The sequence below is a fragment of the Taeniopygia guttata genome, chromosome 12 (genome assembly GCF_048771995.1).
Source record: "Taeniopygia guttata chromosome 12, bTaeGut7.mat, whole genome shotgun sequence".
In the NCBI taxonomy this organism is placed as follows: Eukaryota; Metazoa; Chordata; class Aves; order Passeriformes; family Estrildidae; genus Taeniopygia; species Taeniopygia guttata.
In genome coordinates, this window is record NC_133037.1 from 1,924,868 (window position 1) to 1,942,519 (window position 17,652).

The 17,652-nt window shown below is 42.0% G+C and overlaps 1 protein-coding gene and 1 long non-coding RNA gene across 5 annotated transcripts in view; one reads left to right on the forward strand and one right to left on the reverse strand.

The window, feature by feature from the left end:
* Positions 1-17,652, reverse strand: part of LOC100224263 (contactin-4) — a 264,263-nt gene that overhangs the window by 210,773 nt on the left and 35,838 nt on the right. The window lies entirely within an intron of this gene.
* LOC140684915 (uncharacterized) lies at positions 13,248-17,529 on the forward strand. Its single transcript, XR_012057891.1, has 2 exons — positions 13,248-14,837; positions 14,979-17,529. It is a non-coding gene; the product is annotated as an uncharacterized lncRNA (long non-coding RNA).

Here is a 17,652-nt window from a genome sequence, read left to right on the forward strand (position 1 = left end):
AAAAATGGAGTGGCTTTCTGAAATAATGAGGTCATTGTACTTCATTAAGTGAGAATAAATTAATTGGGTTCACAAGGAAAGCCACACTGTGGTAAAGTCCAGCTTTGCCTTTCTGATAAGCAAATATCAGGGGGAAAAATACACTTAAGGAAGGGAACACCATCCCTAGCAGCCAAGAGCATGGGGCTCATGAAAACAAACAGTACAAACTCAGATTTGGGCAGGAGATGTAAGAAAGGAGGATTAAGAGGAAAGAAGGAATTTCTGGAGCAGCATCCTCAGCAAGCACAGAGCAAACCAGAACTTCACCCAGAAAAATTTGGTATCATCTATCCACTGCAAATTGTTCAAATTACAAATTTTATTCTGCAAATGAAGGGGAAGGCTCCCACCTGGAGGAAATTCAACTTTTGGGATCAGATATTGTCTCCTCCCCACATTTTGGGGACAATTAATATCTCTTTTGAGATTGTGATTGAAAGAACAGGATAAACACAAGTGGAAAATCTGTGTTTTGCAAGGTGTTTGTGGGACCATGGTGGTCCCAGCTTTGTCCAACACCCTCCAAGCACTCCGAGATATTTTGTACCATCACCTAAAGTGTTTCACAACTGCTGGGACACTGCTGGAGGCAGATAATCAAATTACTCCACAAACAGAGAGAGTAAGACAGAGGTGAAGCTGTTAAAAAACCACCCATCAACCTAAAGGTCAGGGCCTCTGGCAACAAAGAGAATTATTCCTGTAGTCCTCAAACAGATTTATCCTGGATATAAAGCAGGACCATTTACAGCTCAGCAAAATCTGAAAACTGGTAGTAAAGCACATTACAAGCTTTCTTAATTCAATTTTCCCTGGCATTTATTGTGGTTAATAAAATACCCAAATGTCATCAAGATTTATAAAAATGTATTTATAGGTTAATAAATGCGTAAAATGGATTATTCAGGAAAAAAACAGCTTACAGAAAGCCTAAATGGATACAGATTTGGGGTTTGCTGCCTGTCAGGGGGGTAATTAGTGCTTATTTACGCAGATTTTCCTCCCCTGTGAAAATACAGCCCAGAATTCAGAGTTCAGGCGCAGCGTTATCTCCTCTGTGAACTTTTATGCCCCAAAATGGAATAAAAAAGGCTTCTCCAAAGATCCTTTGCAGATTCTTTTGGGAATACAACCCTGCTACTCGCCGAAACAACGGCCATAAATACCAAAATTCAGAGTGAAGATTTGCCTGGGCTGGAAGGGTGATAAACAGGGGAAAAGGCTCCGTTTTGAGTTCAAGAAAATAACTTTAAATAAGAAAAATGCACATTAAAGCATGCTGGAACAAGCCTGGAAGCACTGATGGGAGTGACAGTCTCTATTTTCCACATTTTTATGAAGTATTTCCAGAGAGTGACTCAGAATTTTTGCTCAATAGGCACAAAATTTAAACTATTTATTGGCTTCTTCCAGCTGTGTCAATAAACTACTTTGGATGGTTCAGTGTTTGGTCTGTGTGCACAAATATACACAAAAACCTGGATTATTTCCTTTCATCACTTCTTCACATGGATTACAAATATTCTCTGCTAACGAAGCAAAATTCTAAGTATAGAGAGGAAAAAATATTAAAAATACTATAAAAATATAATAAATTAATTTAATACAAAATAATATAAAAATACACAACACACATATATAAATATATATATAAACTACAAATCCATAGTGATCCCAAGAAATTTTTGTCCTTTTTGCCCCATTTTTAACAAACCCTCCTGAAAAAGTCCTGTCAAATATTAGGTTTTCTCTCCCTGCTCTTCATTCTGAATAATTCAAGTTCAGCCTTTTCATTGCTGTTTCCAGATCTCGGTCTTACCCTGAGCCAGAACTTCCTTGAAATAAACTTTAATGTGCTTTAATAATATCCCTGCTAATGCTGGGGATTGGCAATGCTCTGGTTTTAACAACTGCTCCAACACTGAGTGTAACCAAAGCTTTTATTTGTAATTACTGCTCTGAGCTGAATTCTGGTACAATCCCATTTATATCCAAATTATTTGTAATGAATGTTGGGCTGCACCAGACTAGAGGGCTACAGGTTTAAAAGAAAATGGATTAATATTTCATTTTCAAGCCATTGCAAATGCATTTCTGTAACTAATAAAGAAAGAAACAAACAAACAAAAAACCCACATCAAGCCCTTGCTATGATAATTGACTAAAAAGGGGATTTTCTAACTCATGGAGCACTGCATGAAGTTTTTTGTTCATTAGAGCACAAGTGCAGCAGAGATTTATGGACACAAATAGGCATAATTTCAGGAAAAGCAGAGAGAGGGATGCACACACGCAAATAACATAAAACACAGCAACTTATGGGATGTGCTGAGCGTTTTAAGCACTGAGAGGACAAACATTTCAAGGCACTCATCCCTTCTAAAAGGTATTTAATAGAATGGAAAAGCCTCACGTTTCCCAGAAGCTTTCATGTACAGCTCATCGTTTTTAGACAAATGCTTTTTGAGCCCTCACTAATACAGTAAGTTATAAAAATTCTTGGCAATGTCATTCTCATTCCAGAAGCTGCCATTTTTTAATTGACACTTCTGCATTATACAAGTAAAGGACACTGCTTCCCCCCCCTTTTTTTTTTTTTTTTTTTTTTGTTAATACCTTCATTTCCTTTAAAACTTATCACAGAATTACAGACATTTCCAGGCATTAGTCTTAAAACACATTAGCAAAGAAACATTTCAGGTCCTTAATGCCATGAGTTTTAGCAGTTGCTGAGCTTTTCCAAAGCCAAAATAAAACTCAAAATGTCCTATTTTAACTTGCAAACCAAATATTACAAAGAGGCCAGTTGTAAATTTTGCTTCTTTCAGCAAGGCTCCAGTCCATGAACACAGCCCCAAATTATCAGTCAGGGAAATATCCAGTCCTGGGGAGCCCAACACTATTCCCAGTAGGTGAAACACATCTCACATGAAAGAATTCTATTATTCCAGAAATTTTATTATTTCTGTTCAGCACTGAATACTTCCACTTCCTTTCAAAACCTTGCAAGAGACAGAAACATCCTGGCAGTGCCAATTATCTTTTTTCCAAGCTAAAAATGGAGATTGTTGGGATGGACAACGACCACCATTCCTACACTTTTTATCACAACCAGCACAATTATTTTAATTATTATTATTTTTAGCAACATTTCTTCACAGTGACACTGAGATGTGGAGGTGGGAGCCCCAGGGGTCGCTCCTGCCCCTTCCAGACCTTTAACTTCGTTGGGATTTTGAGCTACACACAACCCCCAAATTTTTAGCTTCTCTTCTTTCCTTCATCTGCAGTCCCACTCTCTAATTAGCTCTAATTATGATTTGCATCATTATCCTTTGGTCTTGTCCCCGGGTTCCCACCCATCCCTTGGGGATGAGGACAGCAGGGAAGGGGAGATTCACTCCAGAAGAGCTCCCAGAAAATGTCACAGTCACAAAAATGTCACTGTCAGAAAAAGTTCAGGCTTATTCAAAGCACTTTTTGAGACAAAAAAAGTCAGACTGGAGATTCCACAAACTTTTCTTGGCAGCTTCTGGGCCTTTTAAGTGACAGCTTTTCTAAGGCAGTCAAACAAGAAAGTGCTCACTGCAGACTCCCTCCCTCTGTGCAACGTTTTGCCTCCAGACTGAATTACATATTCTGCAAACTCTACTTTTTCCGAATGCCTTTCAAGAAAAAGGGGTAAATTTTTAGATGATCCAATTAATTTAGTCAGAACATGGCTGTCCTAATTAATCCTGCATGATTCAAAGACTATTTATGCAGTACAGCTGCAAGCACACAAAAATGTATTTATCCTAAAAAAACACCCATAGAAAATAAAGTTTCCTGTCTTGGTCCAAAGTCCATTTGACCCGCTGAAAAATACCACCAATTTAGAATGAGGTTTTTAGAGCAATTTGCATTATTTTTAGGAAAGATTATCTTAAAGCCAGGATTCTGAAAGACTCTTCAGAAGTCTAAAGCACCACTCGAGACCAAGTCACAAAAGCTTTCTGCAGACAAAATTCTCATTACAATCAGCAGGGGTTTGCTCTCCTAATGAATATTTGAGTGAACTGATTGGAGTGCTCAGCTTTGGAGGTGGCTGGTGCACAGGATCTTCTTGACTCGATGATTTCCCTGCAATACACAGCACTGATCTCTTAGAAAACAGCAATTGTGGCAGGGCTGAAAAGGGTGGAAATGGGTGAAGTTCTACCCGGAGTAGCTCTCTGAAGTACAAATTGTTCTTACTTCAATGACACCGCTCAAAGTTCCCATCAAATAAATGATCCAACTGTTCTAACTCCTTCAAATAATACAGACAGGCTGGAACTCTTACCCTCTTGTGCAAATAAACGCAGAGAAAAAAGAAATTAAGGAGTTCTTGTCCTCTTAAATCTGCCTTGATTCACAGCGAGGTAAAGTCGTGAACCCGGTGACATCGGGAGCGGCGCTGAGGGGAGGCAGAGTCACAGTTTGCAATAACCAGGTCCCACAATGGAAGCTCTTCACAGCTCCTGTCCCTCTCAGTGGATCACAACATCCATCCCTGGGTTTTAATGGCTAAAGGGCAAACTGCAGCTGTCCAACAAAAGAATTTCTGTTCGTGCACCCCACAAAATCCTCAGCATGTCAAGTGACAGCACCAAACGTCTGGTTCCAGCAACGTGCTGAACTGGTTTAGGGAGATTTTAGGGGTTTTCAGACACGTTCACTTTAGCAGTGGAACTTCGTGCCAGTCCACCCTCCCACGGTGTGAAAAATTGGGATCAGACCCCAGAGGTCCCTAACAGGTTCTAACCACACACAGGCCCTGGGGGATGCTCTATAGGCAACATCCCCCTCACCTAAATTCCTGCTGAGTGGTTTCAGCCCCGGCACTCTGGAATTGGCCACCTCTTAACACAGAGTGCCAGGGGAACTTCTCCATGGGATATTCCAAGTGGCACAGGGCAGTTTCTGAGTCCTTCCCAGCCCACCCTTGTACACCCCAGAGTTCCAAAATCAGCCACAAAAAGCCAATACAAAAAAAGTTTTGCCACCAAAGCCAATACAAAATCCTTCTGTCTCCTCTCCTTCTCTTCGTTCTTCTTCCCTATATTCCAATTTAGATCCTATTCTCCTACAGCAGCTTTTGTTGGGCTGTTTCATCAAGTGGATCATTAAAAACAACATTTCCCTGATGATATTTATTTAGCTTTACTTATTTAAATAGGTTGCTTCTCCAGAAAGGTCGCTTACTCTTATTTCTCCTTTTTTCCCCCAAGAAACAGAAAATATTTTAGTACATTCTTCTATTTAAACAAGCACAGTAGATTAATTAATGTATTTAGTCTCTGGAAAGCTTCTAAGTTCGGTCTAGCAGAAAGTGGCCATGAAATTTTCTAGTTTTTTCCCTGTAATTAGGCATAATAATTAGCACAATAATGCCCTTGTTAACATCCCTAATTATATGCAACTAGTGCATCAATAGCTCCTAGAAGGAAGCTGGTTACCTTTCCCATCTCCTGTGGGCACAGCAAACCAGGATCCTCTGCTGAGCCAAGGACAGGCTGCGGAGTCACAAACCAAACAGCAAAACTCCTTAGTCTACAACAGCCCCAACATCAAAACCACTCCTTGGAAGAGTTGTAAAATAGCTCCCAGCTGGGCAAAAAAAAAGAAAAAAGAAAAAGAAAGTTGACTAAACCCTCCACATCAAAAGCAGCATCAGGTTCTCCCAGCACTCAAGTTTTGCCCCTTGTTCTTTCGGACTCGTTAATCAGCTCCGGCCGCGGGTTCTGCCTCGGCTCTGATGGCAAGCACCTCTTACATTTTTACACTTTCTGTGCGTCCTGCCCTATCACCAAGCTGCTCAGGTTAGCTCTGCTGGGAGGCAGGCTCGTTCCAGGAATAGAAATTAATTAATCAGTGTATTTTCCACCCCTGTGCCAGGAAAAACATCCCTGATTAAAACACGGCGCTCAAGTTTTCGCAATCACTGCCGACACCGCTATTGATTAAATGGAAGCCTTGTGAGCACTTACTCATTTTAGAGGTGGATTTATTTCATTCTTCTCAAGCTGCTTTGTTTTAATTAAAGGGTGTGTTATAGACATGCTGTTATTATATATTGAGAACACCTCTGTAAACCTGAACTGTCTTTGTGGGAAAAAAAGAGTGGTTGTAGATGATGGAAGCATTAATTCCCCAGTTCAAATCAGTCTAGAGAACAGCATGCCTTGGAGGCAGCCACTGAGACTTGGTGTGGAAGCTCCAAATCCATCTAGAGCTCTGCTCCCTGACAAAAAAAGTGCTTCAAACACGAGCAGTTGGGGCACCCCAAATAAATCCCACCCAGACTGCAAAACTGGCGGTCTTGGCATCTTACTTGGCTGATATCACTTCAGTGGAAATAAAAATAAACCTTTTGGTCCCAGTCTCCATTAGCAGTCATCCTCATACACTTGGTACACTCAAATTCTGTGTTATCCTTTCTGTATTCCACAGGATAGGACATCACACTCGCCCCTGGCACCTTTTCATATCTCACTGCTTTCTTTTGTATCTTTATGGAGACAAATGTTCATCAATTTCTTTTGAAAATACCAGATATTAATCCTCACACATTCCATTATAAGGAAATCTTGCTAAATTAGCTCAGTAATTACAAACTGTGAATTATCCGGTCAGGTCTGATAGATGAGAGCTTGAAGTACTCTTGACCTTAAATATTTCATATTTCTCAGGATTTTACTTGCAGTACAATTGCATGGAATCTTCTGGGAAGAAGATGCCAATAAATGTGTATTCTTTAGTTATTTTGCCATTTTTTAACTTACCAAAACCACACAACTCTTCTCACAAGGTGTCTAGAACATTTTCAAACCTCCATGTGCATAAATTAGTTGTGCTGCATAAGGCAGCCCTAATTTATGCACTCACTATGGACCCAATTAGTTCCCCTGTACCAGAATGCCAAACAGATTTCCTTAATAAAGCAGAACACATCACATCTAATATTTATGTAGAAGGCCAAGCTTTGAGTGTTGTGTCACCAACTCCAGACTTTGAGAAAGGAATTTGGAATCAGCAGGGACAAGTTCACCATCCCAGGCTGCTCCAAGCCCTGTCCAGCCTGATCTTGGACACTTCCAGGGATCCAGGGGCAGCCACAGCTGCTCTGGGTACCCTGTGCCAGGGCTTGCCCACCCTGCCAGGGAATAATTCCTTCCCAATATCCCATTTAAATGTCTCCTACATGATGAGGCTCTGTGATCTCACCCTCCTCCTGCTCAGAGCAGCCCCTTCCCCTCTGTGGCAGGAGGTGATAACCTGTATCAGACAGCTGTCAGGGACTCAATAGCTTGATTATTCTCTTGTTAATATTTTGATCTCTCCCAGCCCAGCTGGTCTCATTCCTTGGTTAAGGCTGATTCATGCCTGAGTGCTCACAAGCTGTGGCTCCACCAAGGGAGCTGAGAATGATGTTGTGAACCAGGAGAAAAAACAACCCAAAACTGCTGATGACGTTTGTGCCGTGGATATTTCTCACTCATGTTGGGAAGCAGAAACCCTGCCAGACATCTCCTGTGCTGTGGTGATTCTGCTTCAAGCTCTCCCTCTGCATTTATAACCTACTTGAGGTATCTCCCCTGTATTTATTCTGTCAAGTTTTGGCTGCCCCAGGTGCCAAGAGCATCACAGAAAGCACCATCAAGGTGGTCAAATCCTGGGAAAGTTTAACTGTGCTGAGGTTTGCACAGTTAAATCCCAACCAAAATATTGACTTAAAGCAGTGCTGTGTAGATAGCCAAGATCAGTGTAAACCAGTCTGTGAAGTGGACCATGAACTGATAAAGAAATCAAGTGAAATGGGCAACTCACCCCTGCATCCTCTGTGAGAAGAGTAATTTAAGACACTGCTGTCCCACAGGAAATATGCTTACAGGGGCTGTGAGCAAAGCCATGTCTGATGTACAGTGGCAGGATGAAGTGCACTAAGTCACTTCACATGACAAGCAAATAATTTTTCACCTTTCAGGCATTTATTTCAAGCAGATTAATCAAAATGATCCATTTTGATTTTCATGGCTACCTAAATTAGTTTAACTCTTATCAAACAATCTCTATTCAAGATCCTGATAATAAGTTAAATTCACAGAAACATTTTACAGCAGAATAACAACAACAACAAAAAAAATTCCACAGTATTTTTATAGCTCTAATGAGAATCCTATACCACCAGAAATGGTGTAAAATGATATACCTGCAATAGGGTTCGCTCCAGTGAGTGCTCACACTTTGCATCCCACAAATCCCTTCCAGCCCCAATAACACAAAATCCTGGATAAAAACCAGGTATGTTTTTTGCTCAGGTATGTTTAGGTTTAAATGTACAATGAAGTTGCAATGAAGTTTGGCATTCTTTAAGCAGAGGGCAGTATTACATCAGGAAATGGTTATTAAAGTTACCTGCTCCACAGCATGTGAGATTACAGCACTGCAATTGAACAGACATATTCCAGGTAACTGATTTTATGGATATATAAAGTTTCTGAAACTACAGCTATATTCAATTATGACAGAAAATTATAGACAGGAGAACACTGCAGCCTCCTCCTACACTTTGCTAAGAATAAAAAACCTTCCTGACAATGCATTTTTTTTACTTTGACCAAGTCCCTTTAATTTCAGAGGGTTTACCCTTCTCCCCTCAAAATAGCAGCTCATGAAATACAAATATACCAGCAAGTCTGTCCATTTATCCTTTAAATCCTTATGTTCTCCCATCCCTGCTGGACCTGGCACTGCAATCCTCTAACAGGAGTAACTCCTCTGATGCTCTGGTCCTTTTGCTGCCCCTCGTAAAGGCAATGTGGGAGCTGAAAACCCAGCCAGGAGACAAAATTCCCCAACAAAGGCTCAACCTTAGAACTTTTCCTCCTCCTGCTTTGACATTTGTGTAACATTCAGAGGCCTCTTGCTCACACAGAGATGTTCCTCATCTCCAGCCAAGCACTTCAGATGGGAAGAATTATCTATTCCTCACTGACATCTTCCACTAAATGGAACATTTAATTAATTTGGTCCTAGGCCAGTCTGATCTCTTGTGCTTGCACGAAGAGGAGCACGACTTGTAACTCTCTGGCACCGTTTCTTCTCCTCCTCCTCCCCCTCAAAAGGAACTTTAGTTGTTTACAGAATAGATACAAGAAAAGCCAAGCTGCTACAGTGACACATCATTAGTTAAAAATACACCACAGCATAAAGAGCTTTAGTGCCAAGAGCGCGTCGGAATGCGGAATTACATGAAAATGGCTTAGGAAGGAAAATGAAAGTCATCTGCAAATGGGAGATTTTTCCTGCTACAGGCTGGAACAGAACAAAAAAGACTGCAAGCATTTTGTGTTATTGCAGAAAGCCAACTTTAGTGCAATTAACCAAGCTGAAAAAATGGTATAAATGGTTATAAAAATACTTGAAATGTATTGAAATGGTAAACAGAGGGTGTGAGGAGAAGCAGGGGGAAACGTCTCAAAAGCCAACCCAAAGTGCAGGACCCTGGCCAGAGGCAGCATAACCAGCAGAGACAATTTGTGATTTGCAGCAAGTTGCAGGAAACTCTGAAGACAGAGAGATGGAAATGAGAGATGAGAGATGAGAGGAGCTCCTGGGCAGGTCCCTGTGCAAAGCCCAAGGAGCCAGGCTGAGCACAGCTCAAATCCACAGCAAAGCCCAGAGCTGGGAGCTCTGTGAGAGACACACGGCTCAGCTCCTGCCTGAGGCTGGCAGTGATGCTGCCTCGTGGTTCTGAGCTGCTGCAGCTCAGGGAGAGCCCAGGCTCTCAACTCAGGACAGAAATATGGGCAAAAACCCTCTGAAATAAGCCCTTACACCTTGGTTTGAAATAGAGTTCAGACTACAATAATTAATTGAAAACCAGCAGGTGAAATGTAATCAGGCAACAGCATCTGGACAAAGGTATGGGTTGGAAGGGACCTCAAAGCTCATCCAGTGCCACCCCTGCCATGGCAGGGACACCTTCCACTGTCCCAGACTGCTCCAAGCCCAGTTCAGCCTGGCCTTGGACACTTCAGGGATCCAGGGCCAGCCCCATTTCCTCTGTGCCAGGGCTTGACCATCCTCACAGAGAAGAATTTCTCCCTAATTGACCAATCTCCCACTGACATCAGAGCCAGGCAGCCCCAAGCACACCCAAGGCATTTGGAATGCTGGAAAGCTGAAGATCAGACAGTTTAAAGTCTTGATGCATGAAAAGAAATTATGAACAATATATTCCTGTAGCTGTACCAAAAATTACCCATATGAGATTGTCAATAGCGGTGGCTCGAGTTCCAGGGGTGTAACCAAGCACAACCCACTGCAGCTTCAGGGCTGCCAAAGAAGTCACCAAGAAAAAGTGAAAGAGATGCTCCAGTGACATTTTAAAGCAGGGGGAAAAACCAAAGGTGGCTCTAATCATCATCTTCTGACGAGGTGTTTTAATTCTAGGATAACAGACTGTGGTAAAGCCTAAATAAAAACAAAGAGAATCAGGACACATCTGTTCAGCATGAAAACATTTCTTTCCCCCCCCCCCCCCCCCCCCCGTCTGCTTCCTATGGAAGAAAAAAGACTTCAAGGGCTGTGCTGAAGATAAGATCTCCTGAATCAAAGCAGGTGATACAGTAGAATTGTGATAATTCTTGTGGAATGAGAGGAACAAAGATTAAGAGGAAAATGAAGAAATAAGAGATCTTTGAACTGCTTTGAAGTAGGGCACCAAAAAGCTGATCCAAATTCCCATTAACTTCAGCAGTGCATGAAATGCAGTTTACTGCCTGCATGGCTCCATGTTCTGGAGATTCCAATAGTGGGCAGTTAAACTCTGGAAATGCAGAGATTACAGGCAGGGACACGCTCAGAGCTGGCAGTGAGTCAGCAGCACAAAGGAAAACACAGATTTAATAGGAGCAGGCACACGGGGAAGAACTGATGGCCAGGAGCTCTTTGGTGTGAGGAGGAATGAAAATAGTGGCTGTGAGACTGAAGTGATAACTCCTAAAAGATTTAGAAGTGGTGAGGGAGGTGAAGTGGTGAGGAAAGAGCAGAAGGAATTACAGACTGGAGACAAAAAGTGAGTCATATTCCAACTCCTCCTTTGTGCCACATGGTGTATTGAGGACAGCTGCCACTCAATAAGTCCTAAAATAACATTTTACTACGAAACTTTGAGCAGGGATGTTGCACTACATCACCTCTACAGACCCCTTCCAAATCAAACTAAAACCACCAGAATCTGCAACACGGTACAGGCAGATTAATCATTTAAAAATAGCATTAGGAGAAATCAAACAAAATATGCATTTTTAAGTAAGGTGATAAAGATGTTGTTCTTAAAATGGCATAAACAGGAACAGTGATCTATTTGAATGAATTAAATAAACAAAAACCATCTTGTTTTCCTTCTCAATAAGGACAACTGTCAACCTGAGAAACTAAGATCCAAATTCAAAGGACAAAAGTTCAAAACTGACCCTAAGGAATATTTCTCCTCCTTTCAGTTGGCAGATGGATGCTTTGAAGCAAGGAATCCATTTTGCCAAACACTTCCAGGGGATCAAGGGATGCAAATTTTCACCCAAGACCAACATAAAGACAGAGAAACCAGGGAAACATTTATTGAGTGACTCACACTCCAACACCTTTGTGCAGAATCACATCTATAATATTTTTATTGATAACTAAAAGGGTGACCAAATCAGTTCTAGCAAATATTAGATTGAATATTTTATCTAAAAAGATTAATCTGCATTATAGATTTCCTGAAGAACCTTTGTTTCTGTTTGAGTTGCTTATTTTGAGGTATCAAATATTTCAAAAAGGAGGAGTAAAATGAAAGCGTGCCACAGTGAGCCATGAGGGTTGGCAGCATCATGTGTTTCATGCAGACTTTGCTTTAGTTTGGGGGTTTTAGCCACATTTCTCAGAATTCCAGACTGGTTTGGGTTGGGAGGGACCTTAAGGCTCATTCAGTTCCACCCCCAGCACCTTCCACTATCCCAGATTGCTCCAAGCCCTGTCCAACCTGGCCTGGAATCTGAGCAAAGAATTTAATGCTGCTGGTGCAGTATCAAACCTGGCAGCAATAATTCCACGTGCCAAACCAAACCTTCGTGTTTGCCAATTTAGCATTTTTTTTTTTTTACCTTATGAGGCTGTGGGTTAAAAGGGGCACAGGAGATGCACAGTCAGTACACCTCATTTCCATCTGTAAAGTAAATGTTTAATATTCCAGGAGTCGGAAATTAATTTCCTAAATGTTAATTGATGCTATTTCGAATCGCTGAGGGCACATTGAAGGCATTTCAAATGATTAACACAAGATTTGATAGCAAAGGAGCCATTTCAGTAATAGTCAGAGTCACAGCCATCCCTCCTGTCCCACCTGCAGCAGGAAACACTCACTGAAAACCAAGTGAAATGGGGGAAATTATTCTGACTAAAATCCAACCATCTCCAAACAGATTTTGTGTCCTTCACTCGAGGACAGAGCTGCTTTTAGGAGTATTTTGGGTTTTTTTTGGATTTGCAGTGTGGACATTACTGATGATTAAGACTCAAGCCACTCAACTCCTCATGAGCACATCCTCAAATAATCATCCTTAAATAACCAAAATTATTAAATAATCAAAATAATTTCAAGAAAAAAACCATCATAAATGCCCAAACTGATTTTCAGCCCCACAGCCCGAGCAGCATTCCCACAGGGTGCTCCTTTTCCAGCCTGTGGGATAAACTCCAAGTCTGGCCTCGGATAATCTATGGCAAAGTGTCAGAGGCTGAGGAGTGAGCAGCAATCCGAACTGCGAGGTGTGCTGGGGAAAACACATCAGTCTGGGAGGAAATGGGGACTCTCCTGCTGCAGCACTGCCACTCCAGCATTTTTCAGGAGCTCTACACTCACTTAAGCACCCCTCGAGGCAGCAGCCACCACCAGGTCCGGGCTGACGGATGTTCCATCTCCAGCAGCAAATCCTACTGTGATTTTAATTGAATTCCAGCAGCCATTTTATTTTTTTTTTCCACAGCCTCTCCACTCTCTATTTCCTCCTTGCTCCCAGTGATTCAGCAGTTTATTCCTCACTACACTAATCCCTCCATAAGACAGTTTCTCATCCCTTTCAAGCCGTGCTCATGACAGCAGCTTCCCATATCGCTGCTGTTTGGGGCTCTCTCTTTTTTTTTTTTTTTTTTTTTTTTATTAAATAGGAATTTATCTCAGACATGCTTTGGCTTTCAGGCTCCACCACTTTTCCAGCCATGAGCAGCATCATGTCCTGCTGCTTCTCACACTGCACTCATCCAGTCTCTCAGCTGAGCTGATGACAGCGTTGCAGGAATTCAAAAAGGAAACAGAAACATGGAAATCTGGAGCTCAGAGGATCAGAAACAGGCAGTGACACCTGGAACCTAAACCAGCTGTGAAACACTCTTCAGAATACCTGGAAAAGACATGTTTGCTATTTACAGGGGACTCCACAGAACTGCCAGCTGCCTGTTTGAGTTACTCACCTAAAAAGTGCAGAAATTCAGTTAATAGGAAAAAAAAAATAGGGAAAACAAACTGCCAGGACCCACCAGTGCCAGAATTCCCAGCAGCTCCTATCATTCAATAACACCTTGGAATCCAGGCTGACACATCTTGACCCAGCTATTTAGGCAGAAGCTCAAAACTCACTCTAGTAACTCTTTATTGTAGTAATGAGCAGTTTAAAGCCACCATAATTGCTTCTGACCATAATCATCCAACAGCCATGAGCTGTTTATCTCAGAAAAATTAATCCTCAAAGGGTGACCCTCATGTCCACAACGTGTTCTCAGTCATGGAGTGATAGATAAGTTATTCCAAGCCAGTCCACAGAACCACTGGTAGTGGCATTTTATCATCAAAGCTCCTTTGCCCTTAATCAAAGGCTAATTCAACATGAAATCCTTAAATATGGGCTGCACCACAAGATAAAGTTAGCAACCTTGAAAAGGCTGGGAAATGGCAATTTGCACACACAAACACGAGATTGAGAGCTCCCATCATAACCTGCCTCATCAATCACGAGCAGCAGTGGCTTTAGCAGGACTATTTCCAGAGTAGATTAAACTTCATGACATCTTAACCTTCTTGTAAGGCCACAATAATCTCTTTTATAATATCAAAAAGGTGCAGAAGGGCAGACTTGCTTTGTGCCAAAGCATGCCTTGCGTCAGATTTTGGATTTAACAGCCTTGTTGCCTTCCCAGACGTTCCTTGGTGTCATTTCAGCCCCATATTCCCACTCAGGGAACACAGACAACACATCTCACACATATTCTGAAAGAAAATACCCTGAAATGCTGGAATGAGGCACATCCCTTGAGCATCACCTGTTCTTCCAAAATCTCTTTGCGAAAAAAAGATCTGGCCAGGCACCTGTGGCTGAGCACAACTTCATCCTAAGTTCTGTTCAAGTATTTATCATTATTTTAGGGTGAAAAGTTAAGTCATGAGGACTCTATCCTAAATCTTACTCAAGTTAAAAAAAAAATAAAAATACTCCAAATCTCAAGGAAAATGCAGACTCTGCAATAACTAATTACAAGCAGGGTTGTATCAAAAAGCTGCCATTTCACTCTGCTGCAAAGTCAGGGTGTTCTCTCCCAGCTCATCCTCTAAAAATCACAATAATGCACCATAAAGTGGCAGTTTTGGTGATTAAGTTTAATCAAATTACTTTAGAACAACTGACTCTGTTTTAATTTTTGGGGGTTTTTGTGTGGCACGAGGAACCCAAGTGATAAGGGGAGAAGGAAGCAGCCAAGGAAAGGGACGGCAGAGAGGCACAGAAGGTGAAAAGCAGGAGAAGGGAATTGGGCTGGATGCAGGAGATAATAAAGAGGAAAAGAAAGGACACAGCAGATTTTCAGAGAATTAGGAGAAGAGTAGGAGGACACGGTGGCAAACACATCTGACAATGAGGAGCCAGGGAAGGAGGACAGTTAGGGATCCTGGGAAGCAGAAGGATGCCTGGAGATCACAAACAACCCTTTTCTTTGAAGGAGGGATCTAAAAATTGCCTGTTGGAGGCAGTTCAGTGTCCATCAAGCAATCCTCTTACACCCTGACCCCCAGCACTTCCAGCTGAGCCCAGAGCTGCCAGACACAAACAGTGACACACCGGGCAAAGGGGAACTGCCAGTGGACAAAACCAGTCCCAATCTTGTCAAACCATGCCCTAAAACCAGCTGCTCTTCAGACCCTGCTCACCAGAACCTCCTTTTCCAGAGCATTCAGTTTTAGGACATTTCTCCAGCAAAACTCTGCATTGTCTGCTGGTAATAATCCTAATTAAATTTACACTCTAAGCCTGGTTGTGGGATACAAAGCACAGATGCTACAAACTCTAAAGAGGACTGCTGGCCTGTCACTGTTTTAATTAGCTTGACAGGTAATCAAGTAGAATTTTGTAATTATACCACTACAGAGCACAAATGTTTCCTTTCAAATCCCTGATTCTGGAGTCACTTTGGTCAACCACAGCCAGTTTTGAGCCACAAGACCAGAAGCAAAAGCCCAAACTTGGCTCACTCAGGGCCTGGCTTTGACTCAGCAGGGCTCATGTGCTGCTGAGGAGCGTGGGATAGAAACTCCTGCCCTCCCCCAGAGATGAAATATGTATAAAAGCTGAATCTGCAGTCCCCAAATGTGTCATTTTGTCGAGTACAGCAGAGTGTGTGACCACTTTTCCCTAAAAACCACGCTGTGCTTGCTCCTGGAGAGCACGGCCCTGCATCCCAAGGCTTGCTGCCACTGGGGTAGGGGCAGACTTTAGGCACACAAAATTCACTTTTTAAGATGTCTCAGCAGCTTGGGTGACATTGCTGTTCCCACTCCCCAAAAACCCAATTCTGCCTTGTGGGGCCATTCCCAGACCTAAACACCCCACAGGGCACTGCTGACTTTCTAACGGCTCAAATCCACCAAGTGCTTCCCCACAACAGCTTTTATTTCAAATACCCCTTCACTCCCAATGCCACCGATGCCTTTTGGGCTATCTAAAATCAGACACCAGACAGAATTAAGGGAATAAAAAGCTGTTCTATTTATTGAAGGGCTTTCAGGTACATTTAAGGCAGATGAAACACGCCAGGGGCTACACCCAAAAGTGGATGATGGGTCACGGGTTTGCACATTTTGATAATTTTGGTCCATTTGCATATTGGGGGTGAATCTGCCAATTCCAGCTGCAGGTAATGAAGTCACTGACCCCAAGTTTGCTCTCCCAACTCACTTTTGTTCCCATCTCTCTGGCCTGAGGCACTGAGGTGTCCTTGATTGCCAGGCCTGGAGAGGAATTGTTGTGTCTGCCCCAATGGGGAAGCAGCAGCTCACACTGTGTGTGGAGTTTGGAGTTACACACTGAAGAACCACAGGGTGACAAACAGATGGAAAATATCAAAGATAAAATCCTAAGGCATCACCAGACTGGAGGCCTTTAACCCAAATTCCAGTCACATCCTCACTGATGAGGAGTGTTTACCCAAGAGTTAAAGGCTCTGTAAACACAAAGCAATTTCCATCCTCCTGGCTGGGGTGGTGTCAGCATTTGCAAACCATTACCAGCCTGCCCAGAACTGTCTGCTCCAGTCCTCCACACTTCCTATCAAACTGGCATTTAAGGATTTGGAATGCAGAACACAAGGCTGCAGCCTAAAAATAATATCCTGAGATTTGATCCTGCACTTCTTATTCAGGCTCAATTAATCAAGGTTGCCTAACTCTTCAGAAGTACTTTTCATCAGCAGATTGAAAACACTTCCCACATGAAATGGGGATCAGCGTCTCCTTTTTACTGTGGGGAACCTGGAAATGAGATTTCACCTGAGAAGGAGCTCTGAGGCTAATTTAGGAGTACTGTCCAAAGGGATGAGGAGTCCATTATTCAAAGTTATCTTTCATATTAAGAAATAAGCTTTTCCTTTCAGAGCACTAGAAAGACTAGAAAGTGATCTATCACAGGATTTATCATGCTGGCTTTGAAAACCTCACACCAAGACAGCACATTCCAAAAGAGCCAGGCTGAATGAGAATATTTGCTTGATCTCCATCTCCAGTTTCCATTGTGAACACCACCCAGGACTAAGGAGAAACTCCCAAGAATTAAGAAATTAAATATTTTTGTCAGAAACCATCTGTAGTCCCTCTGAACAGATACAGTAATAACATCTAAAACTAAGACAACATTCATTTTCCAACTAATTTTAAGCTCTGAAAACATCTTGTTCTCCTTTGGAAACAACATAAATCAGACTTAAAAGCATGTTGGAAAAAACCCCCTCAAGATAATTTCAGGGTCTGTAGAACAAAACTCACCTCTCCACTAACAAGATTGATTCCCTTTGACATTCAAACTGAGAGGCCATTAAGAAAATTTGAGTTTCAGAAACACCACAGGTTTTTTTGACTAATTCAATTGCAGAGTCAATCATTCAATGATTAATTAAACACCAATTTTGAAAATCTCTTGACAAGAACAATAAGAGCCTAACCAGAGGAAAAAAAACCTGAAACATTATCGATAGCAAAATATCAATACCCTTTTGAAAAAG